Here is a 15,799-nt window from a genome sequence, read left to right as displayed (position 1 = left end):
GTAACAGAGAAAAAATATGACCAGGTTAGTCACAATTGGAGACTGACCTCCGTGCATATGAGCATTAGGAGATGGCTTTAATTACCACAGGCCACTTAGTACTAATAAGTCCTAAATTCTGCTGTGTTAGTCACATTTTTCATGCTGCTGTTTTGAGCGTTATTTCCTAGGTTTTCTTTCAGTTAGGAAAAGATAAGCAGATAGGCATCCTGAGGCAATGTGTGTGTGTTGCTGTCCTTTCTCAGCCGGTGCAGTGCATGGGACTGTTGTCTGAGGTCTCCACTTGCTACCAGCTATCTGGCAGATCTTGGCTGCAAGTAGGCCGACAGGAGATGGTCTGTTGTGCTCTCTCAGTTTGGCCCACAGTTGTTTACAGGCAGGAAGGGAATGGCTCAGAAACCCTGGTCTGTGTCCTGAACTTTGCCGTGGGGATTTTGGATTTCCCTGGTTTGTCTGTGTCCTTCTGTGCCATTCCTCATCTTGGTGCTGTTTCATTCTCTCACGGTCTCCTTGCATCTGCTTTCATTCCCTTCTCCTTTGCTTCTGTATTTCCCACCTCCCTTTTTCTTGCATGAAGTATCTTTCTTGCATGAAACATCTTCCTTGGTCTGCCCACATGGTGCTCTATAGCCACGTGTTGCTGTGAAGACCCGTGGGATGGGGCAGTGAGAGGACAGGAGAGGCAGGATGCCAGCTCTGTCCCTGGTACCACATTGACCTCAGCTGGCCACTACACCTGGAGCCCGTTATCTGCTTTGGAGAAGATTTTCCAAGCTGCAGTCCTGTTCTGGACAGGAAACAGGAGAGAAGTTGTCTCTTTTGTGGGGATGACCTGTGCAGTGTGATCGATGTGAGAAGTTGTGAAGAATGTGGCCGTGACCTAGTAAATATCCACTGAAAATGTGCCATATGCAATTAATCTTAATTAGTTGGACCAAATCTAGGTGGGTTTTTCATTGGGACAGCAAAAGGTGCATGTGCTACCCTAACCCTAACAGCTCCAACCCCCGTGTCAGATTTCACATCTGTTATCCAAAGCTGAAAGGGCGTTATAACCTTCCAACAAGTTTGCCAGTGTTTTCTGTTAGCATTGAAAGATAGAATTTTCCCTGGTCTTGTTCTGAAAACAGCTGAATTATTTTGGCTGAGATATTCTAGTCTCAGTCTGCCTCTTTCTGCACCCCTCCCTCAGAAGCATTCTCTACGCACATGGAATAAAATTTAGCCCGAGGCAGACGTTCAGCTTGGAAAATTTCAGCCCAAATAAAGTCTGGCCAAGCTACAAGTGGCTGAACACAGCATCTCACACTGGGAGTGTTCAGCATCAAACATCATCGATACTAGTGTGTGTTTATGTACATTGAAACACACTGCTAAAATACAATATCAATAGGTTCCCAGCTGACTAATTGGCACCCAATTGATCCTGAAAATTTTTAATGAGGAGCAAGCCTAAAACTTTTACAGTTAATTTTATGAATGCTTTTACTTACTGACATTATTAATTATTGTTTTCCTGGCTGAAAAATTGCAAGCTTTAAAATGGAGCCTCTGAAATAAATAACAAGTTGTGACTTACTCATTCTGAATCTTAACATTGTTAAGGACCAATTTACAGTAGAACCAGAGCAAATTGCATCCCAGACTTCTGTATTGTAAAAAACCACATCTCCCAAATTCCTGGGCTATTCATCAACCGTTCTATTGTAGCGGACTCACCCTATATTGTGTCCCTGATATATCTATTAACTCTGCAGTGAAGTGTGAGTTTAAAACAATTGTGCCATGGAGTCACTGTGGATTAAATACTACAAACATTGGCAAAGCTTCTTCGTAAATCTTCCTTAGAGAGGGACTTAGGCGTGTCTTTCTTTCTGAGTGCAGCTGTTCCTTGTGGCGTCCTCCTGGGGCTGGATCTTGGTGAAATGCTGTTTAATATCATTGTATTCACTGTTTTGCAACGATATCTCATCGTTACCAATCATTATGTGCAGGTTTTTGTGTGTGCATGTGTGGAACAAGTTGCTAGTGCCATATACTTCAAATCACAAGGGGGAATGGTTTTAAACTGAGACAGGAGAGGTTCAGGTTAGATATTAGGGGGAAGTTTTTCACACAGAGGGTGATGACACACTGGAACAGGTTGCCCAAGAAGGTTGTGGATGCCCCATCCCTGGAGGCATTCAAGGCCAGGCTGGATGTGGCTCTGGGCAGCCTGGTCTGGTGGTTGGTGACCCTGCACATAGCAGGGGAGTTGAAACTAGGTGATCATTGCGGTCGTTTTCAACCCAGGCCACTCTGATTCTATAACTGTATGATTTGATTATCACATTTTTAAATGGTTCTCTTCCAGCTGAATCCATTTTTCATGTAGCTGGATACAAAGGGACCAGGAATGCAGTTATACCAGCAGGATAGAAGGCTGTCTTCAAACTGGCAATTTGGAGGAGTGTTTAAGACTTTGTTTGGAGAATCATCTCAACAGGAGTTTTCGTTGTAATGCTGTGAGCAAAGTGTGATCTTTGGCTATAAAGCAATAAAAATAGTGCATAGAATTAGGAACGTACATGGCATTACTAAGGTGACTGGAATGCTGAGTCTGTGTCCGGTGTTGCTGTTCACATGAGGAAGGATGTGAAATATTAGTAAGAGCATGGCAACAAAAAGTGATCCAGGGTTTAGAAAAGAAGCTTAATAATGTGGTTCGTCAGGTCAGAGGAAACTGGGAGGTGAAATGATGCCTGAATGTATCTTATGTATGTGAAAGGAAAATATCCGATGCTTGCTTGACCCTACTGAGACATCCAATGTCTGGGAGCTGAGGTTAGGTATGTTGTACTATTAGTGATGTGGGTAATTAAACATTGAAATGAGTGTAAGATTCGCTGGAGTGTTCAGAATGAGGTAGTAATTCCTTCTCCAAGATGTGCTTACACTTGGTTTTGTGGAGAGCTGCTTTGGTGTGAGCAGAAGGGGGAAAGACTGTTTTGTTCACCTGCGTTCTTCACTGTTGCTTTCCTCCCCAGCATTAACATCTGGCTGCAGCTGGAGATGGGGGGTTGGGTACCACCTTCCTCCCTCACCACTTTCTGTCAGCATAGAGAATCGTTTGTATTCACAGGTTGGCGTGCCTCTTTTATTTGCTCAGGAGTCAGTACTGATAGCTATATTTAGTGACGGGGAAAATCCCTCTGCCATGGAACAGGCACCTTTTATAACTATCCTAATGGCCACCCTCCCCTGAAGCACCTCGCTGCCCTTGGCCAAGCCTTTCCTGCTGCTGGATCTCCAGCTGCAAGTGGATGGGCACAATGGAGAAGAGGATGTGGATGCACGTCTGTGTATGGCTTGGCAGTTGCTAAAACAACAGCAGTTATGATGGTGAATTCATTTTGTAACCTGAAATGCAGCATGGACGGATCAAATCAAGTGAAGTGTTAGCCACTGAGCTTTTTTTCTGATAGCTTCACAATAAAAAATAATAATCATTCTGTGATAAAGCTGAAAGCTGAATTTGGCCTGGGAATTGCACTTGAGCCTAGATAGTTATGAGATGATGTTTTATGATCCCGTAGCTCATTCTTTTTAATGAACAGACGCATTTTTTTTTTCTCTGGCATCCATTCTGAACTGGAATAAATGTACTTAAAGTATGAAAGTTCTTTCCTTAGAAATATTGTTGTGTCTACTATGGGGTAAATGGTACATAAAAGCATGCTGGGTTCTGATATTCAGTGTTTCGCACAGTGGTCTTAATTTGGGCTTTTTCATTCATACTTTAAAGTGTTCTCTGAATATTGTAGGTAACAAATAGAACTTTCTGTACAGAATGTCATTACTGGACAGTTTCCTATTGACAAGAACTGAAACTTGAGAAGCCTAAGTTCTTGTAAATCAGTATCTCTACTGAAAAACATTCATGCAAGTATTTCCACTTACTTGGAAATACTGAAGTACTAAGGTAGTCATCTCAAATGTAATTTCTAAAAACACCATCCTTGGCTGCTGTATTGAGACGCGTTTTTGTGAAAATAATTCCAATAAATTCATCTGTGGTTTGGCCCCTGTGCTTATTGCTACGTTCATTGAAAGTAATGATAATGCCCTATTGACCTCCAGTAGGCACAGAGTCTCGCTCACTCCACACAACCAGGTGGGAAGTGTTCAGTGTTTAGGAGTTCGACTTCGGTCATTTAATAAATTTCTTTTTGAAATAAAAAAGAAAAGCAAAGAATCAAAAGTAAATTTTGAATCCCACTTTAATGTGCCAGTAGTTTGATATAAATTGTGTCATTGTGGCAATAATAATGAGTCTCATCACATGATGTCTGTTCTCAATTGCAGTCCTGGACTGTAGCTCGCTGTCTCTTGATGTCTTATTGCGTCCTGTAGTATTTAGTGAGTTTTATTCCCTTGCTAGTTGTAAAATAAAACAGTATTTTAGTCAGAGGCTGAACAGTCTGTCTGAAGGACATATCAAAACTGAACATAAAGTGTTTAAATAGCCGAGCTGCCTAACTGGCTGCTCAGTTGGTACCTAGTAGAGCAAACTGTTGGTACGCCTTGACAACCAAATTAAAAAATGAGTGAAGTAGCAGTACAACTGAGTTCTTTGCAAGGTTTTCTCCCTTTGCCAGTCCTCAACGTGACCATAATCAGGATAGTGAAGAGTTGGCTGTTGCTATTAGACATATTATTGTATCACATGAGTGAGGACTTCCTTCTCAGTCTGTCATCTGCCACAACTGTGGCAGTGAAGACGTAATTCTGCCCTGCTCCCTTGGATTAATGTTCTTTTCCTATTTATGTACATCTGCAGCACTTTTCGTTCTTCTTGTTTCTCTGTTTCAGATTCACCTGCGTGTTCTGGGCAGCTTGATATCCCTGTCTCTTTTCTCCATTAATATAATAGTGATATGAAGCAGTTGGTGTCTTGTGTACCTGGTCATACTGGCATAGATGAAATTTAATGAGCTGTTTCAATCTGCTTGACCTTGTTGTGTAACTCATTTATGCCTAATGTATTCAAATAGGAAAACTGAACGTGCTGAGTCCTGGTTGAAGGTTGTTCACACGGTAGCTGCTGCTGCAGCTTCTCTTTTGACATCTATTGCTGCCTGAAGAGAAGCTGCCACTCTGTCATTTTAAGAAGCTCATGCATTAAGTTTGTATCAGATGCTTGTGGGGCATGCTTGGGATCTTCATAGATGGACGTGAGCCTGGTTTTCTGCCTTGAGAATTGGAACTGCTGGTGGGAAAGTGGTAGGATTCCACACCTTGCTGCAGACCATCTGAGTTTGTTAAAACAGGGTTGAATAGCATGCTGGCATCTGTTTTTTTTTTTTCTTTTTCTTTTTTTTTTTTATTTTTCAATTTTTGTTAAAAGATGCTGTGTAAGTGGGGAAGTTCAATGGGAAGTGACCAGGTCTCTCAATGTCGATCAAGAGAATGGCAACAGATACATCAGTTTTTGCAGGAAACTGGAAGAGCCCACTTGTCCACCAGTCTGAATTATCGAAGAGGTGAGGAAAGCTTATGCTGCCCTGTGGAATAGGATTTGCCGTTCTTTAAGATGGTAGAGGAAGTGGTACTGGCTGTAAAAGGACAGCAAAACTAGTCACAAAATGGATGGAGACAGCACTCAGCATTTATATACGAGTGTAGGAGCACTGATCTAACATAGTGTGTGTGATAATAAAGTATAGCATAAGGAGCAGGGCTCCTGTTTCTTTCCTAAAAAGAACATAGCCCAGCGAGGTTTAAAACTCCCAATTTTTTAGGGGGGATCAACTAATTTAAACATTAAACGTGTGCAAACTGAGTAACTAAATACAGACAGCTGAATGCATTCAAGCATCTGTAGATTATCTTTCTCCCTCAAGACTAAGGAAGGTTGTTCCTTATCATTTGCACTGAATGAAATGGCAGTGAGAGACAGAGCTCCAGCATCTTCTCAGCCTGGATCCTGAACCTGTGCACTCTCTCCTGTTTTGCTCTGTGGCTCCTGTGTTCCAGAAGCAGGTCCAGTGCCTGGATACTTCCAGCGGTGACTTCTTCAAACAGACACACTGTGTCAGAAAAATACCCTTGTTGCAAATTAGCCTTCAGCCAGTTCTTTTGCTTGCTATTCTCCTACAGTGAGCTGTGGAGCTTAGATGGGCAAAGCTGAGGTGGGTTCTGGTAAATCCACTGAAAAGCTGGTGACAGGTTGGGGGAGGAAATTAGTGGTGTATTAGTGTAAGTAGTGGAGAACAGATGTGTTCACCAGCCTACTGAACCATAGACCTTCCCCCAGCTTTAAACTCACAGACTTGTGCCTTTTTTTTATTTTATTTTTTTGACTTTCATGTTTCCTTCAAAAAATAGAGGCCCCCAGCACCTGCTTACATACATGCAACCGTCTTTCTCTGGAGGCTTTGAGCATCCATCCAAAACAAACCTTTAGGAGATGATTTTGTAGTCAAGGAAATTATGCGTGTGAACAGATTTAGTCTTCAGGATTTATAAAAATTTGACTAAGGCTTTATCAAATTTAGTTTTCAAATGTTAATGTTACAGGGTAACAGGTACTTCCCTACTGTTACAAGTGTAGTGCTTGAATAAGTGAATGAATGAGCTGGCTTTCTCACCATAAATGTGCTGTAATCAAAGTAGAGCCAGAAATTTAGTATTCTTTTCTTGGCAAATGGCCATTTGTGAGAATGATCCAGCAGACCTCTACTGATGTTAAATGTTTTTCATTTCCTTGTGATCAGATTTACTTTTATCATTATTATAGTTTTTCAGAGGGGATGTGATTGCATCTTTATGTACCAGATCCTAGGTGAGTTGCAAATGTGCTACCAAAAGCCTGACCTAGCTGCTCGTTTTGCCTTGAAAGAGGCTTTTGGGCATTCTAAAACCAAAAACAGGGAGCTGAATTGTCACAGCATGTTTTCAGGGAGTTGTTTGCTTAAGGGGTCAACCTATTTCTTCCTGCGAGAAAGCATTAACTTTTGTAGGCGTTGTGTTTTGTCCCTTGCAAGTGGAAGTTTGTAGTCTATTGCTTTTGTCGTTAGTGTGACTAAGAGCTGGAAGGTCAAATCATAGAGTGGGTTGTTACTGTATTAGCCCCCTCATTTTCAGGTTTGGTAGCATGTATGTCAAATTTGGTGTACATTACAAATATGCCATATATACAGCCATATACTGTATGTACATATACACTATATATACAGGTACAATCTGTGCAATAATTTTGGGAAAATACTTTATAGTCAAAGGTCAGTGAGTTAAGATCAGTTTGTAGTGGTGTATGTATGTCTACTGTAGGCACGTTCTGCTTGTTTCTGTATTTGCTTTGTAGTAGCATATCTGCATTCTCTTAAATGTGTTGTTCTTCAGCACTGGTCTTGTTTTGACTTTATTCTTTTAAATCTCTCTTCAACTGATAGTTGAAAACATTTACATAAAAACAAACCTTTACTGATTCAACTTGGGAGAGAAGAGAAATGATTTCATCTTGTATTTTGGATTTTTCCATAAAATATACAGGGATTCAGTAGGTTGACTTTGGGAATATCTTGAATGCAACATCTGAGGTAGGCATGAGTGGGACCCTCTTATGTTCTCCTCCCACCCACATCAAATAAAGCTCACCTAATATAAGCCTTCTCATGCACCCATTCGGGCACCCAAAAACCCCTGGGGAGAACTGACATAGTAGTATTTTCACACCATGCTATTTTGGATATAAGGGTAGGGGGAATGGCCTTGGGTTAGTAAATGTCATTGCCTTATTTAAGGCTTGTGTGGTTAATAAGCCAGGGTCGTATGATGTTGAACAAGGTGGAAGGCTGATATGTGAAACACTGAGAGTCTGGTTATAATTTTCTTCAGTTAAGTGGAACTAACAAGGAGAAAGCAATACATTAACACACATTGTTCCCTGCTCACCCTGGCCACATACACACACATGTCTCTTGATGGTGCTGGTGGCACTGCTGTTGGATGTGCAGAGGCTGGTGTTTATTTCCTGTTTGCAGCCTGGGTTGCTAGCTGACATTAAATGGTACAAGTGAATTTTCCAATGTGTTATATAAATTGTTTCATAACTCCTGTTCCTCCAGATGTGATTTCTGCCAAAATGTGCACATATGACATACACATGTAGCTTTAAAAACACTCACTGGGTAATGACTCTTGCTTGAATGGGATGGATGGAAATCATCTTTTCAGAAAGCAGAGTCAAACCCTGGGATCAAATTCAGATAAGTCATTTGGGATCTGCTAGGATAGCATCAGTCTGCTGCAAGCAATTAAAGATTAGTAATAAAGGAATTAAAGGATGCTTGTTTAGGGCAGTTGGTTTTCTCACAGTGTAGAGACTAGCGGAGAGAAAGCTTATGCAAAGCAGCAGATGCTCAGCAGGCCTGAGGACGTGCAATTAACTTAAAAAACCAACAACAACAAAGTCATTTTCTTTTCCCTTTATCTTTCCTTAGTGAGTTCATTGACAGCTGCCTTAAGAAAAGCTTAGTCTGATGCTACTCTTCACTAGAGGTAGAAATACAGAAGATTTCTGTGACACAGCCACAAGTAGTGTGTTTTTGTCTGATAGGCAAAGCTGGAAAACATTTCTAATGTATCTTGCTAAAAAGAGGGAACATCAAATGTGAGAGTTCAAGAAATAAAGTTGGCTGCAAAGGAGGAGTGGGTAAAACTCTTGACATTTAGGCTTCCATCTGAGAATCTGAGTGCTCTGCCAGCTAATATAGGTCTCACCTGTCATTCCAGTGTGCCTGGTGGGATGGTTTTACTGCTTTAAAGTTGATGAACCCTTAGTAAATGAATGGATTCTAAGGTTAAACGTTATGTACTGAGAAGCTAAATTCATAGCATTGAGCTAAAGTAATAACCACTAATGTATACATAGTGAATGTATGGTGCTCTGGATGGAGCACTGGGGATAGTAAGTGTTTTATAAGTCTTGGGGAAATGCCGGGTTACTCAAGGAAACTACTGAGCTCCCTCCATTAAGTAAATGACCTCTGTTAGTGGAAAGCAGGAGAAAAATCACATACATGAAATCATGCCTGATGTAATATCCTCTCATTCTCTTAGGCTCTGGTTTTTGATGTTGTTTTCGTGGCTGAAACCACAGACTAAAGACAGAGGATTCCTGTGAGGCTTTTGGAAAACTCTTAGTGGTAGCAGCAATTTTCTCTGAAATGGAGCCCGTATGCATGTATGCAACACTATCTTCCAGGAGATGTCTGCGCCCTGTACCTCATTTTTATGGGCAGATAATAAATAACAGAGGTGAAGGTTTGGTGTGATCTGTGATTTCCTTTAGGACTGCTCACCAGGACAAAGATCAGCATCGATGCAAGGCTTCTATTTGTGCGAGCAGCTCAAAATGTAGCTGAGAGATCACAGTGTTGGCCTTTCAGCTGTCAGTTCCCCTTATCTGGAGCAGCAAGTTCCCTGGCATCTTCCTTTTGCTTTCCTGTAATCTCTCTCTCTGTATTTTTTTCTGTTTTTTTTTACCTCTTCTCTCTTCTCCATGATTTATGTATTCATCAATTGACTAATGTAGCATGTATTTGGATAGGTAAGCCTCATACTGAAAGTATCGATCATTTCCTGAACAAGTAAGTAATCAGCTCATGTTTCTAACTGAATGCTCTTTAATAGCCAGTTCTCTATCCGAATGGTTTACAATGGAAAAGGTATTTATTTCAGTGAGCTTACTTTTTTTCAAAGCTCATGCTTTTTTTCTCCAGCCTCTCCAAGATAGCAGTCTTTTTCCACTAATTACAGCAGCTGGAAGAGTAGTAATAAACACACTTTTCTTTGTGTTCACATCCTCAGTGTTGCCAAAATATTCTGTATTATCCTCATAACTATCTGAACATATTTGTGAAGCTTGACCTTTTTCTAAAAAGTAGTGCTTATGCATATTTGTCTTAAATCATTGAAACATAGAATGGTTTGGGTTGGAAGGGACTTTTAAAATTACCTAGTTCCAACCCCCTGCTATAGGCAGGGACACCTCCCTCTAGACCAGGTTGCTCAAAGCCCCATCCAGCCTGACCTTCAATGCTTCCAGAGAGGGGGGATCCACAGCCTCTCTGGGCAGCCTGTTCCAGTGTCTCACCACCTTCACAATCAAGAATTTCTTCCTACTCTCAAGTCTAAATCTACTCTTTTCCAGTTTAAAACCATTTTCCCTCATCCTGTTGCTACATGTCCTCATAAAAAGTCCTTTTCCTGCTTTCCTGTAAGCCACCTTCAGGTACTGGAAGTCTGCTATTAGGTTCCCTTTTAATTCCAGGAATGAAGCTTGCTTCTGTGCAGAGTGTCAGCAAAGATGCCTTACCTACGGTTGCAGAACTGAAAGGACAACAGCAGTTAGAAGAGATGCTAACAGTTCTTCATTAGACTAGAGCTGTAGAAAATGTACCAACCACTCCTGTGTGTGCATATGCTGGATGCTATTTGTTATTGTCTGAAACACAAATGTGGATAAATAGTTCCATGGTACTTATTTGAGATATCAACAATAATTTCCTGTAGCATGGCTGACTTTCTGGGGCTGTGCAGTCTCCACAGCCTAACTCCCTTGCCTTAAAAAAAAAAAAAAAAAAAAAGAAAAAGGCAGCTGTGAAAGCACAGCATTGGGTTCAGAACTGTCTGGCTAAGGGCGGTGCCTGGCTGCTCTCCCCTAAGAGTGAGTTGGATGGGGAACATTATGAACCCTCCCCCTGTCCTCTCTGTCTGTATAAAGGCCAAACAATAATAGTAGTACTAACATTGTCATGCTCTAACTTCTGTGCCTGAGTGCTTGTCTCGGGCTACACCAAATACTTTGTCCATGAATAACAACATTCCTTGCATAGAAACTTTTTTCAACTCTAGACTTCATTTTTGATTTGATTTTTATACTGATAAATATAGACATGAAAAAAATCCAGTGTTCATACTGGTTTTTTTTTCCCTAGTATGTGTTTATTATTCATGAATGTGTTGCAACATCTGAAAATGTAATAAGTGACTCACAGTATGAGAAAGGGAAAAATAGAGTTATGGCTTTTTAATGGGGATTCCTCAGTGGACTACAGAGTGTTCCAGTTAAGAGGCCGCTGTTTGATGATACCAAAATCATCCAGTCCTTGTTTTTGTGTTCTTTCTGTGTGCATTTGTAATGCAGTTTGGTATACGTTCACCTTCCTTCACTTGTCTGATTATTATTATTTTTTTTGTTTTATGCTAACAGTGAGAAAATTCCAACACTGAAATCAGCAAGAAACAGAAGATTATGATTAGAAATGGTTATTTGGTTGTGAGGTTTGTTCTTTTTTTTTTTTGTTCTTAGTTTTGTTTTTGTCTGAAAAAGAAGAGAACAAAGGCTAAGCTTACTGTAGCTGGCATAGTTACATCTCTGACAGTTGTAGATCATGTTTGTATTCGTACAGACTATCGTTGCAAGGACTCCTGAGCAAATGTAACTATCCTGTTAAAGCAAGAGCTCTGGAGGAGTATAATCATGAGGGATGGGAAGTTCGCCTTGTAGGATGCCTACTGATCCATTCAAGAATCAGTATTGACTTTTTCTGGAAAGATTGATTCGTATTCTTGGAAACTTGAACATTTTCTTTCGCTTGTATGGTTTTGAATGGTATCAGTTTCATGTCAGCTTAGTATCCCCTCACCTCTGTGTCCGTCTTGCACAATAGCAGAGAACTTATATTTGCTTACAAGCAAGCTGAGTACAAACCCATAGGTGAATGACCTCATACTTGTCTTTCAAACTGGCTGTATACACGAGTGATAGTTTCCTTTGGAAAACCACAGATTTAGTATAATCTTACTGCAGTGAGGATTGTGTGGCTTTGTATAATAATAAGGGAAATTTTTAAAGGTTTTCCAGGGCTGTTACGCATATCTCCTGAGAATTCAACATAAAAGCATAGTACTTCTGTGCCCCTGTGGTCCTCTTGGGATTGCCAGTGATTGTTACCATGCAATAATGAGGTCATTTTGGCTTTGCTTATTGCAAATATTAAGCAATGAGGAATTGTAGAGAGGTGTGCTGTGTATAAAATGGCATTACTGTCATAATCTGTAACTACATTTGAGTGTTGTGTAGAACTGCAGTGCCTTCCACCTTGTTTCTACTTGAGACTGAAACTGTGGTTCCTCTCTGTCTTTTCAAGAAGTAAGCTCTTCTGGATTAAAAAAAAAAAAAAAAAAAAAAAAAAGAAAAGAAAAGAAAATGACTCAGAATTACCCACTTCTTTTCATAAAATAATTTCTCTGTCCACTTATTTCTCGGTCTTTCTGTTAGATGGCTTTTTTATTGTATGGCTCATAATGAGACAGGGGCTGGAGATGGTGTTTAAAGATAAAAGGGGTATTTTTTAGCATCCCAGAATGAAGGACTGGGAAGTTGTGAACTAGAAGTGAGCTGTATTTAAAAATGTAGCACTCTTATTTGTCTGACTGGGGTTAGTGAGAACTTAGATGAGGCACAGTGATTTCTCCTGTCTGTCATTGAAGAAAGCCAAGTAATGTCACTTGCAATTTAAAAACATTTCAGATTGTGGTTTAATTTTTTCTGTTTTATCATTTTTGATGGATCTGAATTCTGCTGAGAGAAGTAGTAGGGGCTGTAAATTTGTTCTGACGTTCTGATTTGCTTGTGTGATTGCCACACTGTGGGTTTTAATGATACCTGTGTATGTGTGATGGTAAATGACTGTCTGCACTTTGCAAAACAAGTGTACAGACAGCATGAAGAGGAGTGATGGGAGAGGGTTGGATTGTGTCAGAGAGCCATAGGTTAAGTGCCACAGTTGTTCTTTCTCTCTGCCTACATCATCCTCTGGATAAAATGCCTCCACTTTTTTTTTTTTTTTTCCAGCTGGCATGCAATTGTATGATTCTTAAGGTGAAAAATAACCTTTTGGGTGCTTCACTGTCACCCACAGAAGGGAGGTCTTCTGTCTTTTGCTGGCTGTGCTCATCATAGCCTTTTCTGAGCTGTTTCAGCTTGCCAACCACAGAGAGCTGCTGCTGCTCCCCACCCACCCGTCAGCTTCCTGCCACATTAATGGGTTAAATTGGGTTGGTGGAAGATTTAATGGGTACCACTTGGAGCAGAACCAGAGCAGGGGGAGGATGGGGAGAGAAAAGCGTTGCTGGGGGTTGGTGGAGAGAGGCGGTAGCATGTAACTTCTGGCTGAGATTGGATCAGACATTATCTTCTGTCAGGGCTGTATTTACTGCCTGGATTTTTGCAATTCTTTCCCTCCTAAGTGTTTATCAGTTGAAAGGAGGGTACAACCACATTTTAAACCATTCTCAGAAATACTGATAAGTAATGCTTCTCAGCAGAGGCAAGCCCATAACAAAAGGAGGAAGGAAGGGACTTAAGAGAGCAAAGAAAAATGACTATACAAGAAGATTTTCCTAGAGGCTTGTCATCTTGGGATGTGACCTTGGAATACCTTAGAGGTGATCCAAGAAGACTTTTGCAAGGCTGTGCGAGATGAGGGGTTTCTAGCTCTGTGGGGTGCTGCTGAGCTGCTGGCTGAGGTACTTTGCAAAATCTGTGTTCACTGGGAAACACTGGACGCGAACTTGGAAGAGCAAAATGGATGAGGTTAAAGCTCTCTGGTGCTTGGTTGTGAATCTGTTGCAGTCCAAGTGCTTCTCTCACCCCTTCTGCCACTTATGTGTAATTTCTGGAGACTTGGAGCTTCCTGACCAGATTTGCAAAAGGTTCTCTCGTGTATTTTGAAAGATGACGACGTTTATTATCTGAAGGATTCTGATCAAACTTAGGATGACCATGATGCCTTCCCTCCCAGCCTTTGAGAGGAGTAATGGCCTGTTCATGTGTGTTTTGTTTACTCTCACTTTTCCTTTCCTACGATGCAGCTAAAGTTTAGAAGACCACTGCAGTGAATAAGTATTTTCCTTCAAACTTCTTGTGTCCTGTATTCAACGTGCACTGGAACCATACCTTTAAATTGCAAATTAAGAACTGATAGCCACGTGGGCTGCACGCTGGGTATCCAAAACTCTGGCTTCTGAATTTCTCCTTTGAGATTTTTTTTTTAAAGGAAATTGTTGAAAATGCAAGAGGTTTGTAGGCAGTGATGAGAACTTCTGTGTATCTGAGGTCCTGTAGCAGAGGCTTCTTCTGTGGATGGGAACAAATTACACTGCAAGCAATGCAATTTCTCCATGTGTAAATATTTAGGTCATTGTGCATTTGTCAGTGAAACCATTGGGGGTTTCTATGTTTTGTGTTGCACCTACCCCAGAGAGAAGTGCCAATCTACAAGTTCCAGCTAAGGACAGGGACGCTGTGGTGTTAAAACATTGCAGGATTACCAGTACGGGTTCTTGGTGCTGTATAGAAGGAGAAAGGAGAGTGCAGGAGATGGGGTGTGAGCTTCAGATTTGGATGAAGTCTGGTTCAAGTGTCACCTTTGCACACACACACATATAGTTGATCTTGGGCATATGGCTCAGGTTTTCGTGCCAGGTGTGTAAATGGGATTATTGGTGCTTCCTTCCTCCAGGGGCACTTGAAATTAAATCTGTTGCAAAGCTTGAGATACTCAGGTCCTACAAAACTGAATGACAAATAAAAGTTACTTAAATCCTATTTTTATCCAGCATTGAGCCAGAGTTTTCCCTTCAGCCTCAAGAAGCCCTGGGCCAGTGCTGAGGGTGGGGAAGTGGTCTGTCCCCTCACAGTGCTGGTGCAGAGTTGCAGCATCTCAAGGCGGGATTGTGTGTCACTGAGATATGTGAAACAGCAGCAAAACAGAAATCCTTAAATCTGAAGTCTCAGTCCCTTTTTTCAGCTAAGTAATATTTTCACCTCACCCAGTCTCTGTCTAAAAATGAAGGCTGGGACCAGGAACAAACCTCTCATTAGGCTCCTTCTTATGAGACTATTAGGCTCCTTTCATTTCAGGTGGGTCAGCATACCTCCAGAGCACTCTCTCAAGCCTGCCCCGGCCCAAGAGGTTTTATAACACCATCTCCTTCATGCAGACCTGTAGTTTTCAAAGCTGGATGAGGAGGGGAGCAATCACCCACCTGGGACATGAGGAGAGTAGAGGCTTCCCTGGAGGCCCGGCTGGCAGAAAAGCAGCTATGTCCAGGCCCGCTCAGCCATGCTACTCCCCTTCAGCATGCATGGCTGTGGGAGCCAGGGCCAACGAAAGCTTGAAAATTTTATTGCACGTTATTTATTTATTTGTGCAGAGTTAACTTTTTCTGCTGGTCGGTTCCACTGCCCGCTTCGCTGTGTGGCTGCACAAATATTTGCACTGGGAAACAGCGGGGGGAGTCGCTTGGTGCGAGGAATATGCAGCCAGGACAGAGTGGAGAGTGAAGGCTGTTTGAATTGGCTTCAGCCGTGCTGTTGGTCAGTGTCTAGCTATGTCTTTTGGGCAAATGGTGATCTGAATTTCATAGAGATACTCATCTCGGCAATGGGCAAAGTTGTTTCTCTTAGCCAGGATTCTGCTTAGAAAAAAAAACTAAGTTCTGAGGTTGAATGTTCACCTGCATTATCTCTCACTAAATATTTTTACATTTTATGTATGCTTAAGAAAATATAATCCTTCCAGATTCAGCCCAGAAATGGCAAAATGTTTGCATAGCTTGTGGCCATACTTCACTATGGAATGATTTTTCAATTTGGTTGATTGCTTGGCTAAGACTGTTGCATTATTTTTTCCTGTAAAGCATAACTATTAGTCTGTCTTTAATAATTAAAATGGTGCTTTCCCTG

At 41.3% G+C, this 15,799-nt stretch overlaps 1 protein-coding gene across 1 annotated transcript in view; it reads left to right on the top strand.

Annotated features, from left to right (window-relative positions):
- Nucleotides 1-15,799, top strand: part of ELF1 (E74 like ETS transcription factor 1) — an 85,553-nt gene that overhangs the window by 2,221 nt on the left and 67,533 nt on the right. The window lies entirely within an intron of this gene.

Source organism: Phasianus colchicus, chromosome 1, assembly GCF_987193195.1.
Source record: "Phasianus colchicus chromosome 1, bPhaCol1.hap1.1, whole genome shotgun sequence".
In the NCBI taxonomy this organism is placed as follows: Eukaryota; Metazoa; Chordata; class Aves; order Galliformes; family Phasianidae; genus Phasianus; species Phasianus colchicus.
This window is presented reverse-complemented; position numbering and strand designations above follow the sequence as displayed.